The sequence below is a fragment of the Colletes latitarsis genome, chromosome 4, assembly GCF_051014445.1.
Source record: "Colletes latitarsis isolate SP2378_abdomen chromosome 4, iyColLati1, whole genome shotgun sequence".
NCBI classification, from domain to species: domain Eukaryota; kingdom Metazoa; phylum Arthropoda; class Insecta; order Hymenoptera; family Colletidae; genus Colletes; species Colletes latitarsis.
Genome location: NC_135137.1, coordinates 8,888,946 through 8,901,267, shown reverse-complemented (window position 1 = coordinate 8,901,267; position 12,322 = coordinate 8,888,946).

Genomic DNA, 12,322 nt, shown 5'->3' with positions numbered 1-12,322 from the left:
TGTGATCCAAACCAGAAAGAGCAAAGGATCTGGCTAACAACTAAGGGAAATATGCGAAAGTATGAGCCTGATGAGGGCAAATCCTAGACCCAACTCTGACCTAACATGAGTTATCCTCTAAAATATTGATCAAAACCATGTTTAATCGACTGTTTCAGTGTGGTACCACACTACTATGTGATCCAAACCAGAAAAGACCAAGGATCTGTTCAAGAGGTACGTGAAGAATGCGGAAGTATGAGACTGATGGGGGCAAATCCCAGACCTAATCCAGACCTAATCCAGACCTAACATGCGTTATCCTCTAAAATAATGATCGAGACCAGCTTTAGTCGACTGTTTCAGTGTGGTACCACATTACACCGTGATCCAAACCAGAAAAAGCCCAGAATCTGGCCATCAAGTATGAGAAATATGCGAAAGTATGAGCCTGATGAGAGCAAATCCCAGACCTAACCTAGACCTAACATGCGTTATCCTCTAAAATATTGATCGAAACCAGGTTTAATTGACTGTTTCAGTGTGGTACCACATTTCTACGTGATCCAAACGAGAAAAAACATGGGATCTGTTCAACAAGTATGTGAAGAATGCGAAATTATGTGTCTGATGAGGGCAAATTCAAGGCCTCACCTAGACCTAACATGCGTTATCCTCTAAAATATTGATCGAAACCTGGTTTAATCGACTGCTTCTGGGTGGTACCACATTACTATGTGATCCAAACCACAACAAACCCAGGATCTGTTCAAGAAGTATGTGAAGAATGCGAAAGTTTGAGACTGAAGAGGGCAAATCCCAGACCTAATCCAGACCTAACTTGCGTTATCCTTTAAAATATTGATCGTAACCAGTTTTAATTGGCTGTTTCAGTGTGGTACCACATATCTATGTGATCCAAACCAGAAAGAGCAAAGGATCTGGCTAACAAGTAAGAGAAACATGCGGAAGTATGAGCCTGATGAGGGCAAATCCTAGACCCAACTCTGACCTAACATGAGTCATCCTCTAAAATATTAATCAAAACCATGTTTAATCGACTGTATCAGTGTGGTACCACACTACTATGAGATCCAAACCACAAAAAACACAAGATCTGTTCAAGAAGTATGTGAAGATTGCGGAAGTATGAGACTGATGAGGGCAAATCCCAGACCTAATCCAGACCGAACACAGACCTAACATGCGTTATCCTCTAAAATATTGATCGAGACCAGGGTTAATGGACTGTTTCAGTGTGATACCACATTACCACGTGATCCAAACCTGAGAATGCCCGAGATCTGGCCAACAAGTATGCGAAAAATGTGAAAGTATGACCCTGATGAGGGCAAATCCCAGGCTTAACCTAGACCTAACATGCGTTATCCTCTAAAATATTGATCGAAACCAGGTTTAATTGACTGTTTCAGTGTGGTACCACATTTCTACGTGATCCAAACCAGAAAAAACATGAGATCTGTTCAACAAGTATGAGAAGAATGTGAAATTATGAGTCTGATGTGGGCAAATTCAAGGCCTCACCTAGACCTAACATGCGTTATCCTCTAAAATATTGATCGAAACCTGGTTTAATCGACTGCTTCTGGGTGGTACCACATTACTATGTGATCCAAACCACAACAAACCCAGGATCTGTTCAAGAAGTACGTGAAGAATGCGAAAGTTTGAGACTGAAGAGGCCAAATCCCTGACCTAATCCAGACCTAACTTGCGTTATCCTCTAAAATATTGATCGAAACCAGGTTTAATTGACTGTTTCAGTGTGGTACCACATTTCTACGTGATCCAAACCAGAAAAACATGGGATCTGTTCAACAAGTATGTGAAGAATGCGAAATTATGAGTCTGATGAGGGCAAATTCAAGGCCTAACCTAGACCTAACATGCGTTATCCTCTAAAATATTGATCGAAACCATGTTTAATCGACTGCTTCAGTGTGGTACCACACTACTATGTGATCCAAACAAGAAAAAACCCAGGATCTGTTCAAGAAGTATCTGAAGAATGCGGAAGTATGAGACTGATGAGGGCAAATCCCAGACCTAATCCAGACCTAATCCAGACCTAACATGCGTTATCCTCTAAAATATTGATCGAAACCAGGTTTAATTGACTGTTTCAGTGTGGTACCTCATTTCTATGTGATCCAAACCAGAAAGAGCAAAGGATCTGGCTAACAAGTAAGAGAAATAAGAGAAAGTATGAGCCTGATGAGGGCAAATCCTAGACCCAACTCTGACCTAACATGAGTTATCGTCTAAAATATTGATCGTGACCAGGGTTAATGGACTGTTTCAGTGTAATACCACATTACTACGCGATCAAAACCAGAAAAAACCCAGAATCTGGCCATCAAGTATGAGAAATATGCGAAAGTATGAGCCTGATGAGAGCAAATCCCAGACCTCACCTAGACCTAACATGCGTTATCCTCTAAAATATTGATCGAAACCATGTTAAATCGACTGTTTCAGTGTGGTACCACACTACTATGTGATCCAAACAAGAAAAAACGCAGGATCTGTTCAAGAAGTATCAGAAGAATGCGGAAGTATGAGACTGATGAGGGCAAATCCCAGACCTAATCCAGACCTAATCCAGACCTAACATGCGTTATCCTCTAAAATATTGATCGAAAGTAGGTTTAATTGACTGTTTCAGTGTGGTACCACATTTCTATGTGATCCAAACCGGAAAGAGCAGAGGAGCTGGCTAACAAGTAAGAGAAATATGCGAAAGTATGAGCCTGATGAGGGCAAATCCTAGACCCAACTCTGACCTAACATGAGTCATCGACTAAAAAATTGATCAAAACCATGTTTAATCGACTGTTTCAGTGTGGTACCACACTACTATGTGATCCAAACAAGAAAAAACGCAGGATCTGTTCAAGAAGTATCAGAAGAATGCGGAAGTATGAGACTGATGAGGGCAAATCCCAGACCTAACATGCGTTATCCTCTAAAATATTGATCGAAAGTAGGTTTAATTGACTGTTTCAGTGTGGTACCACATTTCTATGTGATACAAACCGGAAAGAGCAGAGGAGCTGGCTAACAAGTATGAGAAATATGCGAAAGTATGAGCCTGATGAGGGCAAATCCTAGACCCAACTCTGACCTAACATGAGTCATCCTCTAAAATATTGATCAAAACCATGTTTAATCGACTGTTTCAGTGTGGTACCACACTACTATGTGATCCAAACCTCAAAAAACCCAGGATCTGTTCAAGAAGTATGTGAAGAATGCGGAAGTATGAGACTGATGAGGGCAAATCCCAGACCTAATCCAGACCGAACACAGACCTAACATGCGTTATCCTCTAAAATATTGATCGAGACCAGGGTTAATGGACTGTTTCAGTGTGATACCACATTACCACGTGATCCAAACCTGAAAATGCCTAAGATCTGGACAACCAGTATGCGAAAAATGTGAAAGTATGACCCTGATGAGGGCAAATCCCAGGCTTAACCTAGACCTAACATGCGATATCCTCTAAAATATCGATCGAAACCAGGTTTAATGGACTGTTTCAGTGTGGAACCACATTACTGTGTGATCCCAACCAGAAAAAGCCCAGAATCTGGCCATCAAGTATGAGAAATAAGCGAAGGTGTGAGCCTGATGCGAGCAAATCCCACACCAAACGTAGACCTAGCATGCGTTATCCTCAAAAATATTGATCGGAACTAGGTTTAATCGTCTCTTTCAGTGTGGTACCACATTACTACGTGATCCAAAGCAGAAAAACATGGGATCTGTTCAACAAGTATGTGAAGAATGCGAAATTATGAGTCTGATGAGGGCAAATTCAAGGCCTAACCTAGACCTAACATGCGTTATCCTCTAAAATATTGATCGTGACCAGGTTTAGTCGACTGTTTCAGTGTGGTACCACGTTACTACGTGATCCAAACTAGAAAAAGCCCAGAATCTGGCCATCGAGTATGAGAAATATGCGAAAGTATGAGCCTGATGAGAGCAAACCCAGACCCAACCTAGACCAAACATGCGTTATCCTCTAATATACTGATCGAGACCAGGTTTAGTCGACTGTTTCAGTGTGGTACCACATTTCTATGTGATCCAAACCAGAAAGAGCAAAGGATCTAGCTAACAAGTAAGAGAAATATGCGAAAGTATGAGCCTGATGAGGGCAAATCCTAGACCCAACTCTGACCTAACATGAGTCATCCTCTAAAATATTGATCAAAACCATGTTTAATCGACTGTTTCAGTGTGGTACTACACTACTATGTGATCCAAACCACAAAAATCACAGGATCTGTTCAAGAAGTATGTGAAGAATGCGGAAGTATGAGACTGATGTGGGCAAATCCCAGACCTAATCCAGACCGAACACAGACCTAACATGCGTTATCCTCTAAAATATTGATCGTGACCAGGGTTAATGGACTGTTTCAGTGTAATACCACATTACTACGCGATCAAAACCAGAAAAAACCCAGAATCTGGCCATCAAGTATGTGAAGAATGCGAAATTATGAGTCTGATGAGGGCAAATTCAAGGCCTAACCTAGACCTAACATGCGTTATCCTCTAAAATATTGATCGAAACCAGGTTTAATGGACTGTTTCAGTGTGGAACCACATTACTGTGTGATCCCAACCAGAAAAAGCCCAGAATCTGGCCATCAAGTATGAGAAATAAGCGAAGGTGTGAGCCTGATGCGAGCAAATCCCACACCAAACGTAGGCCTAGCATGCGTTATCCTCAAAAATATTGATCGGAACTAGGTTTAATCGTCTCTTTCAGTGTGGTACCACATTACTACGTGATCCAAAGCAGAAAAACATGGGATCTGTTCAACAAGTATGTGAAGAATGCGAAATTATGAGTCTGATGAGGGCAAATTCAAGGCCTAACCTAGACCTAACATGCGTTATCCTCTAAAATATTGAGCGAAACCAGGTTTGATTGACTGTTTCAGTGTGGTACCACATTTCTACGTGATCCAAACCAGAAAAAACATGGGATCTGTGCAACAAGTATGTGAAGAATGCGAAATTATGTGTCTGATGAGGGCAAATTCAAGGCCTCACCTAGACCTAACATGCGTTATCCACTAAAATATTGATCGAAACCAGGTTTAATTGACTGTTTCAGTGTGGTACCACATTTCTATGTGATCCAAACCAGAAAGAGCAAAGGATCTGGCCATCAAGTATGAGAAATATGCGAAAGTATGAGCCTGATGAGAGCAAATCCCAGACCTAACCTAGACCTAACATGCGTTATCCTCTAAAATATTGATCGAAACCGGGCTTAATTGACTGTTTCAGTGTGGTACCACATTTCTATGTGATCCAAACCAGAAAGAGCAAAGGATCTAGCTAACAAGTAAGAGAAATATGCGAAAGTATGAGCCTGATGAGGGCAAATCCTAGACCCAACTCTGACCTAACATGAGTTATCCTGTAGGATATTGATCAAAACCATGTTTAATCGACTGTTTCAGTGAGGTACCACACTACTATGTGATCCAAACCAGAAAAAACCCAGGATCTGTTCAAGAAGTATCTGAAGAATGCGGAAGTATGAGACTGATGAGGGCAATTCCCAGACCTAATCCAGACCTAATCCAGACCTAACATGCGTTATCCTCGAAAATACTGATCGAGACCAGCTTTAGTCGACTGTTTCAGTGTGGTACCACACTACTACGCGATCAAAACCAGAAAAAACCCAGAATCTGGCCATCGAGTATGAGAAATATGCGAAAGTATGAGCTTGATGAGAGCAAATCCCAGACCTAACCTAGACCTAACATGCGTTATCCTCTAAAATATAGATCGTGACCAGGTTTAGTCGACTGTTTCTGGGTGGTTCCACATTACTATGTGATCCAAACCAGAACAAACCCAGGATCTGTTCAAGAAGTTTGTGAAGATTGCGAAAGTATGAGACTGAAGAGGTCAAATCTCAGACCTAATCCAGACCTAATCCTGACCTAACATGCGTTATCCTCTAAAATATTGATCGAAACCAGGTTTAATTGTCTGTTTCAGTGTGGTACCACATTTCTATGTGATCCAAACCAGAAAGAGCAAAGGATCTGGCTAACAAGTAAGAGAAATATGCGAAAGTATGAGCCTGATGAGGGCAAATCCTAGACCCAACTCTGACCTAACATGAGTCATCCTCTAAAATATTGATCAAAACCATGTTTAATCGACTGTTTCAGTGTGGTACTACACTACTATGTGATCCAAACCACAAAAATCACAGGATCTGTTCAAGAAGTATGTGAAGAATGCGGAAGTATGAGACTGATGTGGGCAAATCCCAGACCTAATCCAGACCGAACACAGACCTAACATGCGTTATCCTCTAAAATATTGATCGAGACCAGGGTTAATGGTCTGTTTCAGTGTGATACCACATTACCACGTGATCCAAACCTGAAAATGCCCGAGATCTGGCCAACAAGTATGCGAAAAATGAGAAAGTATGACCCTGATGAGGGCAAATCCCAGGCTTAACCTAGACATAACATGCGATATCCTCTAAAATATCGATCGAAACCAGGTTCAATAGACTGTTTCAGTGTGGAACCACATTAGTGTGTGATCCCAACCAGAACAAGCCCAGAGTCTGGCCATCAAGTATGAGAAATAAGCGAAGGTATGAGCCTGATGCGAGCAAATCCCCCACCTAACGTAGACCTAGCATGCGTTATCCTCAAAAATATTGATCGAAACCAGGCTTAATTGACTGTTTCAGTGTGGTACCACATTTCTATGTGATCCAAACTACAAAAAACCCAGGATCTGTTCAACAAGTATGTGCAAAATGCGAAAGTATGAGCCTCATGAGGGCAAATCCCAGACCTATCCCAGACCTAACTTGCGTTATCCTCTAAAATATTGATCGATACCAGGTTTAATAGACTGTTTCAGTGTGGTACCACATTACTACGTGATCCAAACCAGAAAAAGCCCAGAATCTGGCCATCAAGTATGAGAAATATGCTAAAGTATGAGCCCGATGAGAGCAAATCCCAGACCCAACCTAGACCTAACATGCGTTATCCTCTAAAATATTTATCAATACCATGTTTTATCGTCTGTTTCAGTGAGGTACCACACTACTATGTGATCCAAACCAGAAAAAACACAGGATCTGATCAAGAAGTATGTGAAGAATGCGGAAGTATGAGACTGGTGAGGGCAACTCCCAGACCTAATCCAGACCTAACATGCGTTATCCTCTAACACACTGATCATGACCAGGTTTAGTCGACAGTTTCAGTATGGTACCACATTACTACGTGATCCAAACCAGAAAAAGTCCAGGATCAGGCCAACAAGTATGAGAAATATGCGAAAGTGTGACCCTGATGAGGTCAAATCCCAGACCTAATCCAGACCTAACATGCGTTATCCTCTAATATACTGATCGAGACCAGGTTTAGTCGACTGTTTCAGTGTGGTACCACATTACTACGTGATCCAAACCAGAAAAAACACAGGATCTGTTCAAGAAGTGTGTGAAATATGCGAAAGTATGAGTCTGATGAGGGCAAATCCTAGACCCAACTCCGACCTAACATGAGTTATCCTCTAAAATATTGATCGAGACCAGGGATAATGGACTGTTTCAGTGTGGAACCACATTACTGTGTGATCCCAACCAGAAAAAGCCCAGAATCTGGCCATCAAGTATGAGAAATAAGCGAAGGTATGAGCCTGATGCGAGCAAATCCCACACCTAACGTAGACCTAGCATGCGTTATCCTCAAAAATATTGATCGGAACCAGGTTTAATTGACTGTTTCAGTGTGGTACCACATTTCTATGTGATCCAAACCAGAAAGAGCAAAGGATCTGGCTAACAAGTAAGAGAAATATGCGAAAGTATGAGCCTGATGAGGGCAAATCCTAGACCCAACTCCGACCTAACATGTGTTATCCTCTAAAATATTGATCAAAACCATGTTTAATCGACTGTTTCAGTGTGGTACCACACTACTATGTGATACAAACCAGAAAAAACCCAGGATCTGTTCAAGAAGAATCTGAAGATTGCGGAAGTATGAGACTGATGAGGGCAAATTCCAGACCTTATCCAGACCTAATCCAGACCTAACATGCGTTATCCTCGAAAATACTGATAGAGACCAGTTTTAGTCGACCGTTTCAGTGGGGTACCACATTACTACTGCGATCAAAACCAGAAAAAACCCTGAATCAGGCCATCAAGTATGAGAAATATGCGAAAGTATGAGCCTGATGAGAGCAAATCCCAGACCTACCCTAGACCTAACATGCGTTGTGCTCTAAAATATTGATCGAAACCAGGTTTAATTGACTGTTTCTGTGTGGTACCACATTTCTATGTGATCGAAACCAGAAAGAGCAAAGGATCTAGCTAACAAGTAAGAGAAATATGCGAAAGTATGAGCCTGATGAGGGCAAGTCCTAGACCCAACTCCGACCTAACACGAGTTATCCTCTAAAATATTGATCAAAACCATGTTTAATCGACTGTTTCAGTGAGGTACCACACTACTATGTGATCCAAACCAGAGAAAACCCAGGATCTGATCAAGAAGTATGTGAAGAATGCGGAGGTATGAGACTGATGAGGGCAAATCCCAGACCTAATCCAGACCTAACATGCGTTATCCTCTAACATACTGATCGTGACCAGGTTTAGTCGACTGTTTCAGTCTGGTACCACATTACTACGTGATCCAAACCAGAAAAAGCCCAGGATCAGGCCAACAAGTATGAGAAGTATGCGAAAGTGTGACCCTGATGAGGTCAAATCCCAGACCTAATCCAGACCTAACATGCGTTATCCTCTAAAATATTGATCGTGACCAGGTTTAGTCGACTGTTTCTGGGTGGTACCACAGTACTATGTGATCCAAACCAGAACAAACCCAGGATCTGTTCAAGAAGTTTGTGAAGAATGCGAAAGTATGAGACTGAAGAGGGCAAATCCCAGACCTAATCCAGACCTAATCCAGACCTAACATGCGTTATCCTCTAAAATATTGATCGAAACCAGGTTTAATTGACTGTTTCAGTGTGGTACCACATTTCTGTGTGATCCAAACCAGAAAGAGCAAAGGATCTGGCTAACAAGTAAGAGAAATATGCGAAAGTATGAGACTGATGAGGGCAAATCCCAGACCTAATCCAGACCTAATCCAGACCTAACATGCGCTATCCTCGAAAATACTGATCGAGACCAGCTTTAGTCGACTGTTTCAGTGTGGTACCACACTACTACGCGATCAAAACCAGAAAAAACCCAGAATCTGGCCATCGAGTATGAGAAATATGCGAAAGTATGAGCCTGATGAGAGCAAATCCCAGACCCAACTCTGACCTAACATGAGTTATCCTCTAAAATATTGATCAAAACCATGTTTAATCGACTGTTTCAGTGTGGTACTACACTACTATGTGATCCAATCCACAAAAAACACAGGATCTGTTCACGAAGTATGTGAAGAATGCGGAAGTATGAGACTGATGTGGGCAAATCCCAGACCTAATCCAGACCGAACACAGACCTAACATGCGTTATCCTCTAAAATATTGATCGAGACCGGGGTTAATGGACTGTTTCAGTGCGATACCACATTACCACGTGATCTAAACCTGAAAATGCCCGAGATCTGGCCAACAAGTATGCGAAAAATGTGAAAGTATGACCCTGATGAGGGCAAATCCCAGGCTTAACCTAGACCTAACATGCGATATCCTCTAAAATATCGATCGAAACCAGGTTTAATGGACTGTTTCAGTGTGGAACCACATTACTGTGTGATCCCAACCAGAACAAGACCAGGATCTGTTCAACAAGTATGTGAAGAATGCGAAATTATGAGTCTGATGTGGGCAAATTCAAGGCCTCACCTAGACCTAACATGCGTTATCCTCAAAAATATTGATCGAAACCAGGATTAATTGACTGTTTCAGTGAGGTACCACACTACTATGTGATCCAAACCAGAAAAAACCCAGGATCTGTTCAAGAAGTATCTGAAGAATGCGGAAGTATGAGACTGATGAGGGCAAATCCCAGACCTAATCCAGACCTAATCCAGACCTAACATGCGTTATCCTCCAAAATATTGATCGAAACCAGGATTAATTGACTGTTTCAGTGAGGTACCACACTACTATGTGATCCAAACCAGAAAAAACCCAGGATCTGTTCAAGAAGTATCTGAAGATTGCGAAAGTATGAGACTGAAGAGGGCAAATCCCAGACCTAATCCAGACCTAACATGCGTTATCCTCTAAAATATTGATCGAAACCAGGTTTAATTGTCTGTTTCAGTGTGGTACCACATTTCTATGTGATCCAAACCAGAAAGAGCAAAGGATCTGGCTAACAAGTAAGAGAAATATGCTAAAGTATGAGCCTGATGAGGGCAAATCCTAGACCCAACTCTGACCTAACATGAGTCATCCTCTAAAATATTGATCAAAACCATGTTTAATCGACTGTTTCAGGGTGGTACTACACTACTATGTGATCCAAACCACAAAAATCACAGGATCTGTTCAAGAAGTATGTGAAGAATGCGGAAGTATGAGACTGATGTGGGCAAATCCCAGACCTAATCCAGACCGAACACAGACCTAACATGCGTTATCCTCTAAGATATTGATCGAGACCAGGGTTAATGGACTGTTTCAGAGTGATACCACATTACCACGTGATCCAAACCTGAAAATGCCCGAGATCTGGCCAACAAGTATGCGAAAAATGTGAAAGTATGACCCTGATGAGGGCAAATCCCAGGCTTAACCTAGACCTAGCATGCGATATCCTCTAAAATATCGATCGAAACCAGGTTTAATGGACTGTTTCAGTGTGGAACCACATTAGTGTGTGATCCCAACCAGAACAAGCCCAGAATCTGGCCATCAAGTATGAGAAATAAGCGAAGGTATGAGCCTGATGCGAGCAAATCCCCCACCTAACGTAGACCTAGCATGCGTTATCCTCAAGAATATTGATCGGAACCAGGTTTAGTCGTCTTTTTCAGTGTGGTACCACATTACTACGTGATCCAAAGCAGAAAAATCCCAGGATCTGTTCAACATGTATGTGAAGAATGCGAAATTATGAGTCTGATGTGGGCAAATTCAAGGCCTCACCTAGACCTAACATGCGTTATCCTCAAAAATATTGATCGAAACCAGGATTAATTGACAGTTTCAGTGTGGTACCACATTTCTATGTGATCCAAACCAGAAAGAGCAAAGGATCTGGCTAACAACTAAGAGAAATATGCGAAAGTATGAGCCTGATGAGGGCAAATCCTAGACCCAACTCTGACCTAACATGAGTTATCCTCTAAAATATTGATCAAAACCATGTTTAATCGACTGTTTCAGTGTGGTACCACATTATTACGTGATCCAAACCAGCAAAAGCCCAGAATCTGGCCATCAAGTATGAGAAATATGCGAAAGTATGAGCCTGATGAGAGCAAATCCCAGACCTAACCTACACCTAACATGCGTTATCTTCTAAAATATTGATCGAAACCAGGTTTAATTGACTGTTTCAGTGTGGTACCACATTTCTATGTGATCCAAACCAGAAGGAGCAAAGGATCTGGCTAACAAGTAAGAGAAATATGCGAACGTATGAGCCTGATGAGGGCAAATCCTAGACCCATCTCTGACCTAACATGCGATATCCTCTAAAATATTGATCGCGGTCAGGTTTAATCAAAAGTTTCAGTGTGGTACCATATAACTACGTGATCCAAACCAGAAAAAACCCTGGATCTGTTCAACATGTATGTGAAAAATGCGAAAGTATGACCCTCATGAGGGCAAATCCCAGACCTATTCCAGACCTCACTTGCGTTATCCTCTAAAATATTGATCGAGACCAGGTTTCATCGACTGCTTCAGTGAGGTACCACACTACTATGTGATCCAAACCAGAAAAAACCCAGGATCTGATCAAGAAGTATGTGAAGAATGCGGAAGTATGAGACTGATGAGGGCAAATCCGAGACCCAACTCTGACCTAACAAGAGTTATCCTCTAAAATATTGATCAAAACCATGTTTAATCGACTGTTTCAGTGAGGTACCACACTACTATGTGATCCAAACCAGAAAAAACTCAGGATCTGATCAGGAAGTATGTGAAGAATGCGGAAGTATGAGACTGATGAGGGCAAATCCCAGACCTAATCCAGACCTAATCCAGACCTAACATGCGTTATCCTCTAAAATACTGATCGTGACCAGGTTTAGTCGACTGTTTCAGTCTGGTACCACATTACTACGTGATCCAAACCAGA